Raw genomic sequence first — 12,194 nt, 5'->3', positions numbered from 1 at the left:
TGAATAAAGTAGTATTTTGATTAGAAACAAATCTGATGAATGCTCACTTTCACCTTTCAGTGATGATGTGAGGGTTCCATATTCTTTTTTCCTTTGATGAACAGTCTTTCCTGCTCTTTCCAAGAGGTGTCTCCTCTGAAGCAGCAGCAACAGCGCCCTCTGCAAAGAAAAGTCTAAAAAGCTTACAGCACCTGGTATTCCCAGGCGGTCTCCCATTCAAGTACTAACAAGGCCCGACCCTGCTTAGCTTCCGAGATCGGACGAGATCGGGCGTGTTCAGGGTGGTATGGCCGTAAGCGATTAACTCCACCCACAATACCTCCTTTATACATGTGAATCATCACCATCATCAATGGTTCTTCTGTTGCTTTGCAACCATAGCATCTTGAGGTGTGGGTGGGCGGGAGGGTCAATTGTTCCAAAATCAATCTCAAGGTGCAATTTTGTCATATCGTTGCAAGAAAAAAATCATTACAATTTTCAAAAATGACCTTCAGCAATATTGTCAGTGTTTCATATCTAGTTGTTTCCCTGATGCAGAGTAAACTCCCTGCTCTTTCATCGCTCTCTCCAAATAAGACAATTTGAAAATGATATGTTAATAAAACATGAATAAAGTAGTGTTTTGATTAGAAACAAATCTGATGAATGCTCACTTTCACCTTTCAGTGATGATGTTAGGGTTCCATATTCTTTTTTCCTTTGATGAACAGTCTTTCCTGCTCTTTCCAAGAGGTGTCTCCTCTGAAGCAGCAGCAACAGTGCCCTCTGCAAAGAAAAGTCTAAAAAGCTTACAGCACCTGGTATTCCCAGGCGGTCTCCCATTCAAGTACTAACCAGGCCCGACCCTGCTTAGCTTCCGAGATCAGACGAGATCGGGCGTGTTCAGGGTGGTATGGCCGTAAGCGATTAACTCCACCCACAATACCTCCTTTATACATGTGAATCATCACCATCATCAATGGTTCTTCTGTTGCTTTGCAACCATAGCATCTTGAGGTGTGGGTGGGCGGGAGGGTCAATTGTTCCAAAATCAATCTCAAGGTGCAATTTTGTCATATCGTTGCAAGAAAAAAATCATTACAATTTTCAAAAATGACCTTCAGCAATATTGTCAGTGTTTCATATCTAGTTGTTTCCCTGATGCAGAGTAAACTCCCTGCTCTTTCATCGCTCTCTCCAAATAAGACAATTTGAAAATGATATGTTAATAAAACATGAATAAAGTAGTGTTTTGATTAGAAACAAATCTGATGAATGCTCACTTTCACCTTTCAGTGATGATGTTAGGGTTCCATATTCTTTTTTCCTTTGATGAACAGTCTTTCCTGCTCTTTCCAAGAGGTGTCTCCTCTGAAGCAGCAGCAACAGCGCCCTCTGCAAAGAAAAGTCTAAAAAGCTTACAGCACCTGGTATTCCCAGGCGGTCTCCCATTCAAGTACTAACCAGGCCCGACCCTGCTTAGCTTCCGAGATCAGACGAGATCGGGCGTGTTCAGGGTGGTATGGCCGTAAGCGATTAACTCCACCCACAATACCTCCTTTATACATGTGAATCATCACCATCATCAATGGTTCTTCTGTTGCTTTGCAACCATAGCATCTTGAGGTGTGGGTGGGCGGGAGGGTCAATTGTTCCAAAATCAATCTCAAGGTGCAATTTTGGCATATCGTTGCAAGAAAAAAATCATTACAATTTTCAAAAATGACCTTCAGCAATATTGTCAGTGTTTCATATCCAGTTGTTTCCCTGATGCAGAGTAAACTCCCTGCTCTTTCATCGCTCTCTCCAAATAAGACAATTTGAAAATGATATGTTAATAAAACATGAATAAAGTAGTGTTTTGATTAGAAACAAATCTGATGAATGCTCACTTTCACCTTTCAGTGATGATGTTAGGGTTCCATATTCTTTTTTCCTTTGATGAACAGTCTTTCCTGCTCTTTCCAAGAGGTGTCTCCTCTGAAGCAGCAGCAACAGCGCCCTCTGCAAAGAAAAGTCTAAAAAGCTTACAGCACCTGGTATTCCCAGGCGGTCTCCCATTCAAGTACTAACCAGGCCCGACCCTGCTTAGCTTCCGAGATCGGGCGTGTTCAGGGTGGTATGGCCGTAAGCGATTAACTCCACCCACAATACCTCCTTTATACATGTGAATCATCACCATCATCAATGGTTCTTCTGTTGCTTTGCAACCATAGCATCTTGAGGTGTGGGTGGGTGGGAGGGTCAATTGTTCCAAAATCAATCTCAAGGTGCAATTTTGTCATATCGTTGCAAGAAAAAAATCATTACAATTTTCAAAAATGACCTTCAGCAATATTGTCAGTGTTTCATATCTAGTTGTTTCCCTGATGCAGAGTAAACTCCCTGCTCTTTCATCGCTCTCTCCAAATAAGACAATTTGAAAATGATATGTTAATAAAACATGAATAAAGTAGTGTTTTGATTAGAAACAAATCTGATGAATGCTCACTTTCACCTTTCAGTGATGATGTTAGGGTTCCATATTCTTTTTTCCTTTGATGAACAGTCTTTCCTGCTCTTTCCAAGAGGTGTCTCCTCTGAAGCAGCAGCAACAGCGCCCTCTGCAAAGAAAAGTCTAAAAAGCTTACAGCACCTGGTATTCCCAGGCGGTCTCCCATTCAAGTACTAACCAGGCCCGACCCTGCTTAGCTTCCGAGATCAGACGAGATCGGGCGTGTTCAGGGTGGTATGGCCGTAAGCGATTAACTCCACCCACAATACCTCCTTTATACATGTGAATCATCACCATCATCAATGGTTCTTCTGTTGCTTTGCAACCATAGCATCTTGAGGTGTGGGTGGGCGGGAGGGTCAATTGTTCCAAAATCAATCTCAAGGTGCAATTTTGTCATATCGTTGCAAGAAAAAAATCATTACAATTTTCAAAAATGACCTTCAGCAATATTGTCAGTGTTTCATATCTAGTTGTTTCCCTGATGCAGAGTAAACTCCCTGCTCTTTCATCGCTCTCTCCAAATAAGACAATTTGAAAATGATATGTTAATAAAACATGAATAAAGTAGTGTTTTGATTAGAAACAAATCTGATGAATGCTCACTTTCACCTTTCAGTGATGATGTTAGGGTTCCATATTCTTTTTTCCTTTGATGAACAGTCTTTCCTGCTCTTTCCAAGAGGTGTCTCCTCTGAAGCAGCAGCAACAGCGCCCTCTGCAAAGAAAAGTCTAAAAAGCTTACAGCACCTGGTATTCCCAGGCGGTCTCCCATTCAAGTACTAACCAGGCCCGACCCTGCTTAGCTTCCGAGATCAGACGAGATCGGGCGTGTTCAGGGTGGTATGGCCGTAAGCGATTAACTCCACCCACAATACCTCCTTTATACATGTGAATCATCACCATCATCAATGGTTCTTCTGTTGCTTTGCAACCATAGCATCTTGAGGTGTGGGTGGGCGGGAGGGTCAATTGTTCCAAAATCAATCTCAAGGTGCAATTTTGGCATATCGTTGCAAGAAAAAAATCATTCCAATTTTCAAAAATGACCTTCAGCAATATTGTCAGTGTTTCATATCCAGTTGTTTCCCTGATGCAGAGTAAACTCCCTGCTCTTTCATCGCTCTCTCCAAATAAGACAATTTGAAAATGATATGTTAATAAAACATGAATAAAGTAGTGTTTTGATTAGAAACAAATCTGATGAATGCTCACTTTCACCTTTCAGTGATGATGTTAGGGTTCCATATTCTTTTTTCCTTTGATGAACAGTCTTTCCTGCTCTTTCCAAGAGGTGTCTCCTCTGAAGCAGCAGCAACAGCGCCCTCTGCAAAGAAAAGTCTAAAAAGCTTACAGCACCTGGTATTCCCAGGCGGTCTCCCATTCAAGTACTAACCAGGCCCGACCCTGCTTAGCTTCCGAGATCGGGCGTGTTCAGGGTGGTATGGCCGTAAGCGATTAACTCCACCCACAATACCTCCTTTATACATGTGAATCATCACCATCATCAATGGTTCTTCTGTTGCTTTGCAACCATAGCATCTTGAGGTGTGGGTGGGCGGGAGGGTCAATTGTTCCAAAATCAATCTCAAGGTGCAATTTTGTCATATCGTTGCAAGAAAAAAATCATTACAATTTTCAAAAATGACCTTCAGCAATATTGTCAGTGTTTCATATCTAGTTGTTTCCCTGATGCAGAGTAAACTCCCTGCTCTTTCATCGCTCTCTCCAAATAAGACAATTTGAAAATGATATGTTAATAAAACATGAATAAAGTAGTGTTTTGATTAGAAACAAATCTGATGAATGCTCACTTTCACCTTTCAGTGATGATGTTAGGGTTCCATATTCTTTTTTCCTTTGATGAACAGTCTTTCCTGCTCTTTCCAAGAGGTGTCTCCTCTGAAGCAGCAGCAACAGCGCCCTCTGCAAAGAAAAGTCTAAAAAGCTTACAGCACCTGGTATTCCCAGGCGGTCTCCCATTCAAGTACTAACCAGGCCCGACCCTGCTTAGCTTCCGAGATCAGACGAGATCGGGCGTGTTCAGGGTGGTATGGCCGTAAGCGATTAACTCCACCCACAATACCTCCTTTATACATGTGAATCATCACCATCATCAATGGTTCTTCTGTTGCTTTGCAACCATAGCATCTTGAGGTGTGGGTGGGCGGGAGGGTCAATTGTTCCAAAATCAATCTCAAGGTGCAATTTTGGCATATCGTTGCAAGAAAAAAATCATTACAATTTTCAAAAATGACCTTCAGCAATATTGTCAGTGTTTCATATCCAGTTGTTTCCCTGATGCAGAGTAAACTCCCTGCTCTTTCATCGCTCTCTCCAAATAAGACAATTTGAAAATGATATGTTAATAAAACATGAATAAAGTAGTGTTTTGATTAGAAACAAATCTGATGAATGCTCACTTTCACCTTTCAGTGATGATGTTAGGGTTCCATATTCTTTTTTCCTTTGATGAACAGTCTTTCCTGCTCTTTCCAAGAGGTGTCTCCTCTGAAGCAGCAGCAACAGCGCCCTCTGCAAAGAAAAGTCTAAAAAGCTTACAGCACCTGGTATTCCCAGGCGGTCTCCCATTCAAGTACTAACCAGGCCCGACCCTGCTTAGCTTCCGAGATCGGGCGTGTTCAGGGTGGTATGGCCGTAAGCGATTAACTCCACCCACAATACCTCCTTTATACATGTGAATCATCACCATCATCAATGGTTCTTCTGTTGCTTTGCAACCATAGCATCTTGAGGTGTGGGTGGGCGGGAGGGTCAATTGTTCCAAAATCAATCTCAAGGTGCAATTTTGGCATATCGTTGCAAGAAAAAAATCATTACAATTTTCAAAAATGACCTTCAGCAATATTGTCAGTGTTTCATATCCAGTTGTTTCCCTGATGCAGAGTAAACTCCCTGCTCTTTCATCGCTCTCTCCAAATAAGACAATTTGAAAATGATATGTTAATAAAACATGAATAAAGTAGTATTTTGATTAGAAACAAATCTGATGAATGCTCACTTTCACCTTTCAGTGATGATGTGAGGGTTCCATATTCTTTTTTCCTTTGATGAACAGTCTTTCCTGCTCTTTCCAAGAGGTGTCTCCTCTGAAGCAGCAGCAACAGCGCCCTCTGCAAAGAAAAGTCTAAAAAGCTTACAGCACCTGGTATTCCCAGGCGGTCTCCCATTCAAGTACTAACCAGGCCCGACCCTGCTTAGCTTCCGAGATCGGACGAGATCGGGCGTGTTCAGGGTGGTATGGCCGTAAGCGATTAACTCCACCCACAATACCTCCTTTATACATGTGAATCATCACCATCATCAATGGTTCTTCTGTTGCTTTGCAACCATAGCATCTTGAGGTGTGGGTGGGCGGGAGGGTCAATTGTTCCAAAATCAATCTCAAGGTGCAATTTTGGCATATCGTTGCAAGAAAAAAATCATTACAATTTTCAAAAATGACCTTCAGCAATATTGTCAGTGTTTCATATCCAGTTGTTTCCCTGATGCAGAGTAAACTCCCTGCTCTTTCATCGCTCTCTCCAAATAAGACAATTTGAAAATGATATGTTAATAAAACATGAATAAAGTAGTGTTTTGATTAGAAACAAATCTGATGAATGCTCACTTTCACCTTTCAGTGATGATGTGAGGGTTCCATATTCTTTTTTCCTTTGATGAACAGTCTTTCCTGCTCTTTCCAAGAGGTGTCTCCTCTGAAGCAGCAGCAACAGCGCCCTCTGCAAAGAAAAGTCTAAAAAGCTTACAGCACCTGGTATTCCCAGGCGGTCTCCCATTCAAGTACTAACCAGGCCCGACCCTGCTTAGCTTCCGAGATCGGACGAGATCGGGCGTGTTCAGGGTGGTATGGCCGTAAGCGATTAACTCCACCCACAATACCTCCTTTATACATGTGAATCATCACCATCATCAATGGTTCTTCTGTTGCTTTGCAACCATAGCATCTTGAGGTGTGGGTGGGCGGGAGGGTCAATTGTTCCAAAATCAATCTCAAGGTGCAATTTTGTCATATCGTTGCAAGAAAAAAATCATTACAATTTTCAAAAATGACCTTCAGCAATATTGTCAGTGTTTCATATCCAGTTGTTTCCCTGATGCAGAGTAAACTCCCTGCTCTTTCATCGCTCTCTCCAAATAAGACAATTTGAAAATGATATGTTAATAAAACATGAATAAAGTAGTGTTTTGATTAGAAACAAATCTGATGAATGCTCACTTTCACCTTTCAGTGATGATGTGAGGGTTCCATATTCTTTTTTCCTTTGATGAACAGTCTTTCCTGCTCTTTCCAAGAGGTGTCTCCTCTGAAGCAGCAGCAACAGCGCCCTCTGCAAAGAAAAGTCTAAAAAGCTTACAGCACCTGGTATTCCCAGGCGGTCTCCCATTCAAGTACTAACCAGGCCCGACCCTGCTTAGCTTCCGAGATCGGACGAGATCGGGCGTGTTCAGGGTGGTATGGCCGTAAGCGATTAACTCCACCCACAATACCTCCTTTATACATGTGAATCATCACCATCATCAATGGTTCTTCTGTTGCTTTGCAACCATAGCATCTTGAGGTGTGGGTGGGCGGGAGGGTCAATTGTTCCAAAATCAATCTCAAGGTGCAATTTTGTCATATCGTTGCAAGAAAAAAATCATTACAATTTTCAAAAATGACCTTCAGCAATATTGTCAGTGTTTCATATCTAGTTGTTTCCCTGATGCAGAGTAAACTCCCTGCTCTTTCATCGCTCTCTCCAAATAAGACAATTTGAAAATGATATGTTAATAAAACATGAATAAAGTAGTGTTTTGATTAGAAACAAATCTGATGAATGCTCACTTTCACCTTTCAGTGATGATGTTAGGGTTCCATATTCTTTTTTCCTTTGATGAACAGTCTTTCCTGCTCTTTCCAAGAGGTGTCTCCTCTGAAGCAGCAGCAACAGCGCCCTCTGCAAAGAAAAGTCTAAAAAGCTTACAGCACCTGGTATTCCCAGGCGGTCTCCCATTCAAGTACTAACCAGGCCCGACCCTGCTTAGCTTCCGAGATCAGACGAGATCGGGCGTGTTCAGGGTGGTATGGCCGTAAGCGATTAACTCCACCCACAATACCTCCTTTATACATGTGAATCATCACCATCATCAATGGTTCTTCTGTTGCTTTGCAACCATAGCATCTTGAGGTGTGGGTGGGCGGGAGGGTCAATTGTTCCAAAATCAATCTCAAGGTGCAATTTTGGCATATCGTTGCAAGAAAAAAATCATTACAATTTTCAAAAATGACCTTCAGCAATATTGTCAGTGTTTCATATCCAGTTGTTTCCCTGATGCAGAGTAAACTCCCTGCTCTTTCATCGCTCTCTCCAAATAAGACAATTTGAAAATGATATGTTAATAAAACATGAATAAAGTAGTGTTTTGATTAGAAACAAATCTGATGAATGCTCACTTTCACCTTTCAGTGATGATGTTAGGGTTCCATATTCTTTTTTCCTTTGATGAACAGTCTTTCCTGCTCTTTCCAAGAGGTGTCTCCTCTGAAGCAGCAGCAACAGCGCCCTCTGCAAAGAAAAGTCTAAAAAGCTTACAGCACCTGGTATTCCCAGGCGGTCTCCCATTCAAGTACTAACCAGGCCCGACCCTGCTTAGCTTCCGAGATCGGGCGTGTTCAGGGTGGTATGGCCGTAAGCGATTAACTCCACCCACAATACCTCCTTTATACATGTGAATCATCACCATCATCAATGGTTCTTCTGTTGCTTTGCAACCATAGCATCTTGAGGTGTGGGTGGGCGGGAGGGTCAATTGTTCCAAAATCAATCTCAAGGTGCAATTTTGGCATATCGTTGCAAGAAAAAAATCATTACAATTTTCAAAAATGACCTTCAGCAATATTGTCAGTGTTTCATATCCAGTTGTTTCCCTGATGCAGAGTAAACTCCCTGCTCTTTCATCGCTCTCTCCAAATAAGACAATTTGAAAATGATATGTTAATAAAACATGAATAAAGTAGTATTTTGATTAGAAACAAATCTGATGAATGCTCACTTTCACCTTTCAGTGATGATGTGAGGGTTCCATATTCTTTTTTCCTTTGATGAACAGTCTTTCCTGCTCTTTCCAAGAGGTGTCTCCTCTGAAGCAGCAGCAACAGCGCCCTCTGCAAAGAAAAGTCTAAAAAGCTTACAGCACCTGGTATTCCCAGGCGGTCTCCCATTCAAGTACTAACCAGGCCCGACCCTGCTTAGCTTCCGAGATCGGACGAGATCGGGCGTGTTCAGGGTGGTATGGCCGTAAGCGATTAACTCCACCCACAATACCTCCTTTATACATGTGAATCATCACCATCATCAATGGTTCTTCTGTTGCTTTGCAACCATAGCATCTTGAGGTGTGGGTGGGCGGGAGGGTCAATTGTTCCAAAATCAATCTCAAGGTGCAATTTTGGCATATCGTTGCAAGAAAAAAATCATTACAATTTTCAAAAATGACCTTCAGCAATATTGTCAGTGTTTCATATCCAGTTGTTTCCCTGATGCAGAGTAAACTCCCTGCTCTTTCATCGCTCTCTCCAAATAAGACAATTTGAAAATGATATGTTAATAAAACATGAATAAAGTAGTGTTTTGATTAGAAACAAATCTGATGAATGCTCACTTTCACCTTTCAGTGATGATGTGAGGGTTCCATATTCTTTTTTCCTTTGATGAACAGTCTTTCCTGCTCTTTCCAAGAGGTGTCTCCTCTGAAGCAGCAGCAACAGCGCCCTCTGCAAAGAAAAGTCTAAAAAGCTTACAGCACCTGGTATTCCCAGGCGGTCTCCCATTCAAGTACTAACCAGGCCCGACCCTGCTTAGCTTCCGAGATCGGACGAGATCGGGCGTGTTCAGGGTGGTATGGCCGTAAGCGATTAACTCCACCCACAATACCTCCTTTATACATGTGAATCATCACCATCATCAATGGTTCTTCTGTTGCTTTGCAACCATAGCATCTTGAGGTGTGGGTGGGCGGGAGGGTCAATTGTTCCAAAATCAATCTCAAGGTGCAATTTTGTCATATCGTTGCAAGAAAAAAATCATTACAATTTTCAAAAATGACCTTCAGCAATATTGTCAGTGTTTCATATCCAGTTGTTTCCCTGATGCAGAGTAAACTCCCTGCTCTTTCATCGCTCTCTCCAAATAAGACAATTTGAAAATGATATGTTAATAAAACATGAATAAAGTAGTGTTTTGATTAGAAACAAATCTGATGAATGCTCACTTTCACCTTTCAGTGATGATGTGAGGGTTCCATATTCTTTTTTCCTTTGATGAACAGTCTTTCCTGCTCTTTCCAAGAGGTGTCTCCTCTGAAGCAGCAGCAACAGCGCCCTCTGCAAAGAAAAGTCTAAAAAGCTTACAGCACCTGGTATTCCCAGGCGGTCTCCCATTCAAGTACTAACCAGGCCCGACCCTGCTTAGCTTCCGAGATCGGACGAGATCGGGCGTGTTCAGGGTGGTATGGCCGTAAGCGATTAACTCCACCCACAATACCTCCTTTATACATGTGAATCATCACCATCATCAATGGTTCTTCTGTTGCTTTGCAACCATAGCATCTTGAGGTGTGGGTGGGCGGGAGGGTCAATTGTTCCAAAATCAATCTCAAGGTGCAATTTTGGCATATCGTTGCAAGAAAAAAATCATTACAATTTTCAAAAATGACCTTCAGCAATATTGTCAGTGTTTCATATCCAGTTGTTTCCCTGATGCAGAGTAAACTCCCTGCTCTTTCATCGCTCTCTCCAAATAAGACAATTTGAAAATGATATGTTAATAAAACATGAATAAAGTAGTGTTTTGATTAGAAACAAATCTGATGAATGCTCACTTTCACCTTTCAGTGATGATGTGAGGGTTCCATATTCTTTTTTCCTTTGATGAACAGTCTTTCCTGCTCTTTCCAAGAGGTGTCTCCTCTGAAGCAGCAGCAACAGCGCCCTCTGCAAAGAAAAGTCTAAAAAGCTTACAGCACCTGGTATTCCCAGGAGGTCTCCCATTCAAGTACTAACCAGGCCCGACCCTGCTTAGCATCCGAGATCGGACGAGATCGGGCGTGTTCAGGGTGGTATGGCCGTAAGCGATTAACTCCACCCACAATACCTCCTTTATACATGTGAATCATCACCATCATCAATGGTTCTTCTGTTGCTTTGCAACCATAGCATCTTGAGGTGTGGGTGGGCGGGAGGGTCAATTGTTCCAAAATCAATCTCAAGGTGCAATTTTGGCATATCGTTGCAAGAAAAAAATCATTACAATTTTCAAAAATGACCTTCAGCAATATTGTCAGTGTTTCATATCCAGTTGTTTCCCTGATGCAGAGTAAACTCCCTGCTCTTTCATCGCTCTCTCCAAATAAGACAATTTGAAAATGATATGTTAATAAAACATGAATAAAGTAGTGTTTTGATTAGAAACAAATCTGATGAATGCTCACTTTCACCTTTCAGTGATGATGTGAGGGTTCCATATTCTTTTTTCCTTTGATGAACAGTCTTTCCTGCTCTTTCCAAGAGGTGTCTCCTCTGAAGCAGCAGCAACAGCGCCCTCTGCAAAGAAAAGTCTAAAAAGCTTACAGCACCTGGTATTCCCAGGCGGTCTCCCATTCAAGTACTAACAAGGCCCGACCCTGCTTAGCTTCCGAGATCGGACGAGATCGGGCGTGTTCAGGGTGGTATGGCCGTAAGCGATTAACTCCACCCACAATACCTCCTTTATACATGTGAATCATCACCATCATCAATGGTTCTTCTGTTGCTTTGCAACCATAGCATCTTGAGGTGTGGGTGGGCGGGAGGGTCAATTGTTCCAAAATCAATCTCAAGGTGCAATTTTGGCATATCGTTGCAAGAAAAAAATCATTACAATTTTCAAAAATGACCTTCAGCAATATTGTCAGTGTTTCATATCCAGTTGTTTCCCTGATGCAGAGTAAACTCCCTGCTCTTTCATCGCTCTCTCCAAATAAGACAATTTGAAAATGATATGTTAATAAAACATGAATAAAGTAGTGTTTTGATTAGAAACAAATCTGATGAATGCTCACTTTCACCTTTCAGTGATGATGTGAGGGTTCCATATTCTTTTTTCCTTTGATGAACAGTCTTTCCTGCTCTTTCCAAGAGGTGTCTCCTCTGAAGCAGCAGCAACAGCGCCCTCTGCAAAGAAAAGTCTAAAAAGCTTACAGCACCTGGTATTCCCAGGCGGTCTCCCATTCAAGTACTAACCAGGCCCGACCCTGCTTAGCTTCCGAGATCGGACGAGATCGGGCATGTTCAGGGTGGTATGGCCGTAAGCGATTAACTCCACCCACAATACCTCCTTTATACATGTGAATCATCACCATCATCAATGGTTCTTCTGTTGCTTTGCAACCATAGCATCTTGAGGTGTGGGTGGGCGGGAGGGTCAATTGTTCCAAAATCAATCTCAAGGTGCAATTTTGGCATATCGTTGCAAGAAAAAAATCATTACAATTTTCAAAAATGACCTTCAGCAATATTGTCAGTGTTTCATATCCAGTTGTTTCCCTGATGCAGAGTAAACTCCCTGCTCTTTCATCGCTCTCTCCAAATAAGACAATTTGAAAATGATATGTTAATAAAACATGAATAAAGTAGTGTTTTGATTAGAAACAAATCTGATGAATGCTCACTTTCACC

At 41.9% G+C, this 12,194-nt stretch overlaps 16 non-coding genes and 4 pseudogenes across 16 annotated transcripts; all 20 read right to left on the bottom strand.

Moving 5' to 3' along the window:
* Nucleotides 1-179: 179 nt before the first annotated feature.
* LOC138408975 (5S ribosomal RNA) lies at nucleotides 180-298 on the bottom strand. The gene has a single exon (XR_011242296.1). It is a non-coding gene; the product is annotated as a 5S ribosomal RNA (ribosomal RNA).
* Nucleotides 299-788: 490 nt separating this feature from the next.
* LOC138408259 (5S ribosomal RNA) lies at nucleotides 789-907 on the bottom strand. Its single transcript, XR_011241578.1, has one exon. It is a non-coding gene; the product is annotated as a 5S ribosomal RNA (ribosomal RNA).
* A 490-nt stretch (nucleotides 908-1,397) lies between these two features.
* LOC138408258 (5S ribosomal RNA) lies at nucleotides 1,398-1,516 on the bottom strand. The gene has a single exon (XR_011241577.1). It is a non-coding gene; the product is annotated as a 5S ribosomal RNA (ribosomal RNA).
* A 490-nt stretch (nucleotides 1,517-2,006) lies between these two features.
* Nucleotides 2,007-2,115, bottom strand: LOC138409579 (5S ribosomal RNA; annotated as a pseudogene).
* A 490-nt stretch (nucleotides 2,116-2,605) lies between these two features.
* Nucleotides 2,606-2,724, bottom strand: LOC138408257 (5S ribosomal RNA). The gene has a single exon (XR_011241576.1). It is a non-coding gene; the product is annotated as a 5S ribosomal RNA (ribosomal RNA).
* Nucleotides 2,725-3,214: 490 nt separating this feature from the next.
* Nucleotides 3,215-3,333, bottom strand: LOC138408255 (5S ribosomal RNA). The gene has a single exon (XR_011241574.1). It is a non-coding gene; the product is annotated as a 5S ribosomal RNA (ribosomal RNA).
* A 490-nt stretch (nucleotides 3,334-3,823) lies between these two features.
* Nucleotides 3,824-3,932, bottom strand: LOC138409578 (5S ribosomal RNA; annotated as a pseudogene).
* A 490-nt stretch (nucleotides 3,933-4,422) lies between these two features.
* On the bottom strand, nucleotides 4,423-4,541 carry LOC138408254 (5S ribosomal RNA). The gene has a single exon (XR_011241573.1). It is a non-coding gene; the product is annotated as a 5S ribosomal RNA (ribosomal RNA).
* A 490-nt stretch (nucleotides 4,542-5,031) lies between these two features.
* LOC138409577 (5S ribosomal RNA) lies at nucleotides 5,032-5,140 on the bottom strand (annotated as a pseudogene).
* Nucleotides 5,141-5,630: 490 nt separating this feature from the next.
* On the bottom strand, nucleotides 5,631-5,749 carry LOC138408032 (5S ribosomal RNA). The gene has a single exon (XR_011241350.1). It is a non-coding gene; the product is annotated as a 5S ribosomal RNA (ribosomal RNA).
* Nucleotides 5,750-6,239: 490 nt separating this feature from the next.
* LOC138408031 (5S ribosomal RNA) lies at nucleotides 6,240-6,358 on the bottom strand. Its single transcript, XR_011241349.1, has one exon. It is a non-coding gene; the product is annotated as a 5S ribosomal RNA (ribosomal RNA).
* A 490-nt stretch (nucleotides 6,359-6,848) lies between these two features.
* On the bottom strand, nucleotides 6,849-6,967 carry LOC138408030 (5S ribosomal RNA). The gene has a single exon (XR_011241348.1). It is a non-coding gene; the product is annotated as a 5S ribosomal RNA (ribosomal RNA).
* Nucleotides 6,968-7,457: 490 nt separating this feature from the next.
* LOC138408253 (5S ribosomal RNA) lies at nucleotides 7,458-7,576 on the bottom strand. The gene has a single exon (XR_011241572.1). It is a non-coding gene; the product is annotated as a 5S ribosomal RNA (ribosomal RNA).
* Nucleotides 7,577-8,066: 490 nt separating this feature from the next.
* On the bottom strand, nucleotides 8,067-8,175 carry LOC138409576 (5S ribosomal RNA; annotated as a pseudogene).
* A 490-nt stretch (nucleotides 8,176-8,665) lies between these two features.
* On the bottom strand, nucleotides 8,666-8,784 carry LOC138408029 (5S ribosomal RNA). Its single transcript, XR_011241347.1, has one exon. It is a non-coding gene; the product is annotated as a 5S ribosomal RNA (ribosomal RNA).
* A 490-nt stretch (nucleotides 8,785-9,274) lies between these two features.
* Nucleotides 9,275-9,393, bottom strand: LOC138408028 (5S ribosomal RNA). The gene has a single exon (XR_011241346.1). It is a non-coding gene; the product is annotated as a 5S ribosomal RNA (ribosomal RNA).
* A 490-nt stretch (nucleotides 9,394-9,883) lies between these two features.
* On the bottom strand, nucleotides 9,884-10,002 carry LOC138408027 (5S ribosomal RNA). The gene has a single exon (XR_011241345.1). It is a non-coding gene; the product is annotated as a 5S ribosomal RNA (ribosomal RNA).
* Nucleotides 10,003-10,492: 490 nt separating this feature from the next.
* Nucleotides 10,493-10,611, bottom strand: LOC138408554 (5S ribosomal RNA). Its single transcript, XR_011241873.1, has one exon. It is a non-coding gene; the product is annotated as a 5S ribosomal RNA (ribosomal RNA).
* A 490-nt stretch (nucleotides 10,612-11,101) lies between these two features.
* Nucleotides 11,102-11,220, bottom strand: LOC138408974 (5S ribosomal RNA). Its single transcript, XR_011242295.1, has one exon. It is a non-coding gene; the product is annotated as a 5S ribosomal RNA (ribosomal RNA).
* Nucleotides 11,221-11,710: 490 nt separating this feature from the next.
* LOC138408441 (5S ribosomal RNA) lies at nucleotides 11,711-11,829 on the bottom strand. Its single transcript, XR_011241760.1, has one exon. It is a non-coding gene; the product is annotated as a 5S ribosomal RNA (ribosomal RNA).
* Nucleotides 11,830-12,194: the final 365 nt, after the last annotated feature.

Source organism: Paralichthys olivaceus, chromosome 5, assembly GCF_024713975.1.
Source record: "Paralichthys olivaceus isolate ysfri-2021 chromosome 5, ASM2471397v2, whole genome shotgun sequence".
Lineage (NCBI taxonomy): Eukaryota > Metazoa > Chordata > Actinopteri > Pleuronectiformes > Paralichthyidae > Paralichthys > Paralichthys olivaceus.
Note: the sequence above shows the minus strand (reverse complement) of the source record. Positions and strands in the feature narration are given on the sequence as shown.